This window comes from Otolemur garnettii, unplaced genomic scaffold (assembly GCF_000181295.1).
Source record: "Otolemur garnettii isolate 467f Iridium unplaced genomic scaffold, OtoGar3 scaffold00001, whole genome shotgun sequence".
In the NCBI taxonomy this organism is placed as follows: domain Eukaryota; kingdom Metazoa; phylum Chordata; class Mammalia; order Primates; family Galagidae; genus Otolemur; species Otolemur garnettii.
The window spans coordinates 16,171,697-16,180,011 of NW_003852396.1; the positions used below are offsets into that span (position 1 = coordinate 16,171,697).

Here is an 8,315-nt window from a genome sequence, read left to right on the forward strand (position 1 = left end):
AGAAACAAAAATAACCTTCTTTCTTCCATATATAAATAATCTTTCATTGCTGGCAAGGGATCATTTATAAGTCACCTAAGAATAATAACGCAGGGATGTGTTAAGAACTACCCATATTCCTAGCACTGATTAAGAGAAATCCTGTGTTCCCGAGTCTCACACATGTCAGTCAGATTCTAATTAATCTTATGCCAGGTTTATTAGAAAGAATGTGGGGGTTATAAAAAATGTGGGAGTTGGGCGGCATCTGTGGCTCAAGGAGTGAGGTGCCAACCCCATATGCAGAGGTGGTGGGTTCAAACCCAGCCAAAAAAGTATCCAATGTACTCAGCCCTACTATGAAACTAATTTATAGCTTTCATAGGAAAGCTGTAACCCAATTTTAGCCCAGGAATATGGGGAGAGGAGAGAGGGAGGGGAGGGAAGAGGGGAGGGTGGGTGGAGGGAGGCTGCTTGGTGGGATCACGCCTATGGTTCATCCTATAAGGGTATATGTGTAATTCTCTAATTATAGAATATAAATGTCTTAACATAATGACTAAGAAAAAGACATGAAGGCTATGTTAACAGTTGGATGAAAGTATTTCAAATTGTATACAGAAACAGTACACTGTACTCCATGATAGTATTAATGTACACTGCTATGATTTTATGATTTAATAAAAAAAGAAAAAGAAATGTGGAAGCTTAACTACGATGTCTGTTACATATGCACCAAGCAATTGCAACCTTAACATGGAATTCTGAAGTTAAAAATGCACAAGCATATTTTGCTCTAGGAAGGCGTTTTGATTTCACAGATTCTGTGTTCATCTCCCTCACTTTCTCCTCAGTGAATTGTTGAAGTATTGAACTGATAAAGGGGCTTTAGCACCTAAATTAAACACATTGTAAATCCTGGTGTCATTCATGATGTTAACTCATCTGAACTTCACAGCAACCATCTGAGGCAGGTACCATTTATTATTAACTCCGTTTTACAGAGGAGGGAATGAAGACACAGAGAGTGTACGTGCATACTCAAAACACAACTCTGATAGCACAACTCAGGTCCTGCGCTCTTGGATCCTACCCATCACACTTCCATGCTGGTTCCACTCACACCTGCTGCAAAGATATCCACTAATTTGACTAATTAAGGAAAGAATTGTTTTTATTATGTTTTTCAGATAAATAGAGTGATACATAATAGACTTTAAAATTTCAACATTCATCAAAACTCTTGCATTAGGAAGTACAGGGGACATAGTAATGAATTCTTTATCAGATCAAACTCTGAGCACAGCAGTTGCTCCCTTGGGTTTTCCCATCCTCCTTCTTCATATTTTCTCTTTAGCTCTATCAGGACCACAGGTTCTCCCACTCCTCCTCCAGGCTTCGCTCTTGTCCAGACCAGCCTTACCCCTCCAGAGTGAATGATTAGCTTATCTCATGCCTTCAGCATCCCAGCAGGCTTTACAAACCTTGAACTTCAGCTTAATGTGTTCAGTGTCCTTTGCTCTTCACCTGGTCCTCTGAGTGGCACTAGAAAAAAATCCTTGATGAGGCTGGATGGTGCTCTGACAAGTCCATAGCCTCTGACCTTGGCTGGGGCTCAGTATTACTCTGTGACACTTTCCTGTGTCTTTGCTTTCTCATGGGAGATATTCAAACTTACCCTACTTTCCATAAACTTCTACTCTGACATTCCTAATCTTGTCCTTAGTTGGGTGACTTACACAAATCATTTAAAAGCTCTACATCTGACTCTGTTCATCTATGAGAAAATGGATTTTTCAAATTTCATTCAAATGCATAAACACCACATGTCTTTTCTTGTATTTGGGTCTTCTTTTGTTTCTCTCTGCAATATTTTGTAGCTTTTAGTGTACTAACATCGTAGTTTTCATTTATTCACAAGTATTTTATATTTTTAATGCTTTGTGAATGCAAATTATAAAATGTTTAAGTTTTACCTTCCAATTTGTTGCTAGTGTAAAGAAATATAATTGATTTTTTTTTTTTATTGTTGGGGGTTCATTAAGGGTACAAGAAACCAGGTTACACTGATTGCATTTGTTAGGTCAAGTCCTTCTTATAATCATGTCTTGCCCCCTAAAGTGTGGCACACACCAAGACCCCACCCCCCTTCCCTCTCTCTGCTCTTCCTTTCTCCCATCCCTCCCTCCTTCTTTTTCTCTCTGCTCTCCCCTTCTCCCACCCCTACCGTGTCATTAATTGTCCTCATACCAAAATTGAGTACATAGGATTCATGCTTCTCCATTCTTGTGATACTTTAATAAGAATAATGTATTCCACTCCCATCCAGGTTAATACAAAGGCTGTAAAGTCTCCATTTTTTAGTGGCTGAATAGTATCCCATGGTGTACATATACCACAGCTTGTTACTTCTTTCCTGGGTTGGTGGGCATTTAGGCTGTTTCCACCTTTTGGTGATTGTAAATTGAGCTGCAATAAACAGTCTAGTGCAAGTGTCCTTATGATAAAAGGATTTTTTTCCTTCTGGGTAGATGCTCAGTAGTGGGATTGCAGGATCAAATGGGAGGTCTAGCTTGAGTTCTTTGTGGGTACTCCATACTTCCTTCCAAAAAGTTGTATTAATTTGCAGTTCCACCAGCATTGTAAAAGTGTTCCTTTCTCTCAACATCCATGCCAGCATCTGCAGTTTTGAGATTTTATGATGTGGGCCATTATAGCCAATAATCCCATATATCAATGGGCAAGAGAGATGAATAAAACCTTCCCTAAAGAAGACAGACAAATGGCTAGCAAACATGAAAAAATGCTCATTGTCCCTAATTATTAGAGAAAGGCAAACCAAAACCACTGTGAGATATCATCTAACCCCAGAGAGAATGGCTCACATCGAAAATCTCAAAACTGCAGATGCTGGCATGGATATGAAGAGAAAGAATACTTTTACACTGCTGGTGGGACTGCCAACTAATACAACATTTTTGGAAGGAAGTATGGAGAACCCTCAAAGAACTCAAACTAGATTTCCCATTTGATCCTGTAATCCCATTACTGGGCATCTACCCAAAAGGTAGAATAAGCTTTTATTTGAAGGTTTGATAGAATTCTGGTATGAAGCCATCCGAACCAGGGCATTTTTTTTGTTGGGAGATTTTTAATTGTTTCTTTGATCTCAGTGCTTGAAATTGGTCTGTTCGGGAAATATATTTCTTCTAAGCTAAGTCTAGGGAGAGGATGTAATTCCAAATATTGATCTATTTCCTTCATGTTGTCAAATTTCTGGGCATAGATTGTCTTTCAATATTCAGAGATGATCTCTTGTATCTCTGTGGCATCTGTTGTTATTTCCCCTTTATCATTTCTGATTGAGGCTACTAGAGAGTTTACTTTTCTATTTCTAGTTGGTCTGGCCAAAGTTTTGTCTATCTTATTTATTTTTTCAAGAAACCAACTCCTTGTTTCATTAATTTTCTGAATGATTCTTTTGTTTTCCATTTCATTAATCTCTGATTTAATTTTGAGTATTTCTTTTCTTCTACTGGGTTTAGGCTTAGATTGTTCTTTATTTTCCAATTTCATAAGATGGCTTGTGAGTTTGTTGATGTGCTCTCTTTCTCTTTTTCAGATGTAGGCATCTAAAGCGATAAATTTTCCTCTCAGAACTGCTTTTGCAGTATCCCACAGGTTTTGGTAGCTTGTGTCTTCATAGTTGTTATGCTCAAGGAAATTAGTGGTTTCCTCTTTTAGTTCTTCCTGCACCCAACTGTCATTCAGCATATGGTTGTTTAATCTCCATGCTTTTGTGTGGGGTTGAATGTTTTTGTTGGAGTTGAATTCCACCTTTAATGCCTTGTGATCTGAGAAGATACAAGGTAAAATTTCAATTTTTTTGGTCTGTTGAGGTTTATTTTGTGTCCTAGGATATGATTGATTTCAGAGAATGTTCCATGGGCAGATGAGAAGAATGTACATTCTTTAGCTTTGGGATGGAATGTTCTATATACATCTATCAAGCACAGTTGTTGTAGTGTCTCATTTAAGTCCCTTATATCTTTGTTTAATTTCTGTTTTCAGGATCTGTCCAGCTCTGTAAGAGGAGTGTTAAAGTCCCCTGTTATTATGGTGTTATAGGATATCATATTGCTCAGACTAATTAAGGTCTGTTTCAAGAATCTGGGAGCATTTAAGTTGGGTGCATAAATATTTAGAATTGAAATGTCTTCTTGTTGTATTTTTCCCTTGACCAATATGAAGTGTCCATCTTTGCCTTTTTTGATTTTAGTTGCTTTAAATTCACTTGAATCTGAAAATAAGATTGCAACCCATCTTTTCTTCTGAATTCCATTTGCCTCAAAAATTGTCTTCCAACCCTTAACTCTGAGTTTTAAACAAAGAAACAGAAAACCTTATGGGATAAAATTGGGGGAAAAACCAAATTACAGGGGCAGAAACACTAGCAAAAATGAAGTTCTTATTATTAAACAAGGCAATAGTGGAAAATTATATTTAAACTAGGAAAATGGAGAAAGAAAAGAAAAATCTAGAGGGAAAATGTTGAAATAAAAATAGAAGAAAAAAAAAACCCCAAAGAGAAAGCAGTATATATATATTGCTGAATATTTTCTGGGCAACAAGTGATCTTCTGAGGTATGAGATGTTAATCACAATGCTGATAACTGGATGAGATGGAGATTGGAGTCCTCTGCTGACTTCTTTGCTCTTAAACCCTGCAAGGTTGAAAATCTGAATCTCTCCTCAGCCCACTTAAAAGACCCTTTAAACCATTAACTTTGGCTAAGCAGAAGCTTTCCCAGGAAAGCACTTGTAGCTGGTATCTCTCCTGAAGTGGCTGCCTGCTTACCTGATGCGTCAAAATCTTCCTCAGTCTATGCCCCTGAGGCAGAACCTCCTGCTGCCAAACACTGAGAGTTCCTCTCTTCCCTGGTGTCTCAGTCCTGGCCTTTGGCACTGCTCAGTCACTATATCACTCAACCAAGGTCTCCCAGCCTAAGCCTCACTCTGTGACCCTGAGGGTGGAATTCGACCCTGAGGGTGGAGCTTTCAGGGGCAGTTCTCCCAATGGCTTTGCATGACCCATAGCTAAACAATGTTAGCTCTGGTCTGGCCTAGTAGCTCAATCCTGTGCTCTGGACAACACCTAAAGTCACCTGTACTCTCACCCAAAGTAATTCAATCAGTGTCCAGTCCAAGTCTAAAAAAACAAAACAACTCACAGGGAGGGCCTTCCCTGTCTGCAGTCTTGGGGCTGTTATAGTTACAGCTGCAGCAGCCTCAGACCAAACGCAACTATTTGCCACTTCTCCACTGCTTTGTCCTTCTCCTGGGGTCCAGAAGTCTTTCACTGTCTCCCTGTGTCCCCAAAGTATGTTTCGAGGTAGAGGCCACAAGCCAGAGATGCCTGGAGTCTTCTCTCTCCAATCTCACCGCACCCAGTTGCAAAAAGAAGATGTTACTTGGCCACCATCTTCATCGCAAACCTATAATTGGTTTTTGTATATTGACTTTGTAACCTGTGGCCTTGCTAAATTCACTTATCAGTTCTAGTAGTTTACTGCAGATTCCTTAGGGGTTTATTTTTTTTTTAAGAACTAGATGTATTTTACCATATGGCTCACTAAGAAATCCTTAAATAGACAACTTAGGATGGTATATTTTGGGGTTTTTTTTTTGAATTCAGGGAACTTTATTGATGTTACATGACAAAAATATGGAACGCTTCACGAATTTGTGTGTCATCCTTGCGCAGGGGCCATGCCAATCTTCTCTGTATCGTTCCAATTTTAGTATATGTGCCGCCGAAGCAAGCACTATTTTGGGTTTTCAGAGACAATTTTACCTCCTTATCATGCAGGAACTAGTGAGAACCAGTTCATTTTCAACTAGTTTGAGTTGTGATGTGTTCAGATTTCTCTTTTAGAGTTGTCCAAGAAGGATTTCTTGAGTTCAGCTGTTCAAGACCTGCCTGAGCAAGAGTGAGACCCTGTATCTACTAAAAATAGAAGTGCTTTATCTTTATTGGTTTATTTGCCAATTGCAACAACCTCAAAAGTGAGTATTATTAGCCCCATTTTAGAGATGGAAAAACTGAAGCACAGAGAGATTCATAAATTTTCCCGGGAATCATTGTGCGTGGGTCAAACCAGGAGTCTCCCTTGTGTGGCCAAGGAAGTTACAGAAGCACTGATGGGCTCTTTGCTTTTAGGCTGATGGGCCTCATTCATCATGTTTATTTTGAGAAAAAAGTATCTTATGCTAGTGTCTTGGGTTCCTGATTGCCCTCTAGGGCAGCAGTTCTCAACCTGTGGGTTGTGACCCCTTTCTAACAATGAAAATACATTGCAGCATTAGGAAGGTTGAGAACCACTGCTCTAGGGGAAGACAACATCACAAACCTGGGAGATGTTCTCATTCTGGGTCTGGACTATAAGAACTGCTATATTTTCTGACCATGGAAAATGCCAGCTTCTGTATCCCTGGAGCCCAGGGCTCATATGCACTTTTAGTCCTAGAGAAGTGCTAAAGGCTAGAATGTAAATAGTCCTTCAGCCTTCAATAGAGCAGAGCAAATACATCCACAGGCGTACATAGACTAGAAAGTTTGCTCAATACACACAGCTCTGCTGGCAAACACAGCAGAGCAAACATGACAATGGGAAGAGGAAAGCAGAACAGGCTGGAGAAGGTCTGCTGATCACACGCAGAAGTCATCAGCTGAACATCTGGTTCCCTGGAGACTTATGCAGAGGAACCTGGGAGGCCCAGGTCTGCTTCCTTCAGACACTTGCTGTACTAATTTTGACTTAGCCTATAAATGGGGCAGTCAAAGCCATTCTTGGAGAGCTTTATTTGGCCATCTCACTATTAGGCACATGAGATGAAGATGTCATTCATCCCAAGTGGGTTGAAAACAAAAGAAAAAAATGAAATTAGCAGACAGCGCCCGTGGCTCAAAGGAGTAGGGTGCCAGCCCCATATGCTGGAGGTGGCAGATTCAAACCCAGCCCCGGTCAAAAACTACAAAAAAAAAAAAAAAAATGAAATTAGCTACTAACCGCTGAAGTCCACAGGCAATGCTCAGAGTAGCTTGCTCTGAACTAATTAAAAGTCAGACTAATGAAATCTGAACTAATGAAAATTCAGAAACATTTTTCCTAGAGGAACTTCGTGCTGCCAGCTGTTGAAGGCCTTTCCTTATTCAAAGAACACTGTTAGTAGGGGCGCTATAAGTTAGGTTGTTCATGTACATATACTACCCCAACTGCTCCCAACCCGCACTGACAACTCTCATAATATACAGGCAGCTTTTTCAGTGGTTGTTGATTAAGTGGTACTAAAATCTTGAGAGTAGCCACCTGGTTGTTAAGAGAGAAGAACCTTAATTCATTTGGTTTTCTATTTACTAAAACAGAATATGACATCACTTACGGACTTATCAAATATATTTGTTAGCAAGACCAGAAAACCCCCTCAAATGAATGGTCAATAGTACAAAAAAAGGCTAATTCTATAGGGTACAAAGAGACAAGATGAAGATCAATATACAAACTCTGTCTCATAATTATACATGTTCATTGGTCTCTCTTGAAAAGTAATGAGTCTCCAGGAAAAGGGGAGCAACAACTTGTAGAAGGAGCCAAGCATGTGATGGGCGTGTGACCTAGTTGACCTTCAGGTGTCCTGCCAGTTTTTCTAAATTTTTCTAAACATTTCTCAAGCTTCCTCTATGATCCAGGCATGGTGCTAGGTGCTGGTAGTATAAAAATGAAGTCAAAGCCATCCAGAAGCCCTCCAGGATGGCTGTGGGGACAGACTCATAGACCATGTCCATTGGGCATGAGGTGTGGAGTTGGAGTTATGTGCAGAACCCTATGGGAAGACCATACTGGGGGCCACTTAGCTCAGGCTTGGGTACTGGCAAGAGAAGGGTCGAGAAGTGCTGCCTCTCTGAGAACAATGTCTGAGCTGAGTTTTCAAAAGTGTATTGGAAAGGGCCAAGCGGAGAGGGAGACATCTGGAAATGAAGCTGGAAGAAAGGCTGGGACTAGGGAAGGGGGAAGGGTATGTCACCTAGACATTATTATCCCCGTTCATACATGAGAGAAGTGCTGCTTGAAGAAGATCATATGCCTATGATTTGAAGTCAAACAGTCCTAAACTCAAGTCTCAGATCTACAGCTTGCTCATGGAAGGAACATTTGGCAAATGATTTAAATTCTCTGAGTCCTAGTTTCCTCATCTGCAAAGCAGAGAGAATGAAAGTTCCCACCTAATAGGGTTGTTGTGAATATTAAATGTGTGTGCAAAGCCCTTTACATGCT

At 40.1% G+C, this 8,315-nt stretch overlaps 1 non-coding gene across 1 annotated transcript; it reads right to left on the reverse strand.

The window, feature by feature from the left end:
* Positions 1 to 5,698: 5,698 nt before the first annotated feature.
* Positions 5,699 to 5,805, reverse strand: LOC111724421. The gene has a single exon (XR_002772724.1). It is a non-coding gene; the product is annotated as a U6 spliceosomal RNA (small nuclear RNA).
* Positions 5,806 to 8,315: the final 2,510 nt, after the last annotated feature.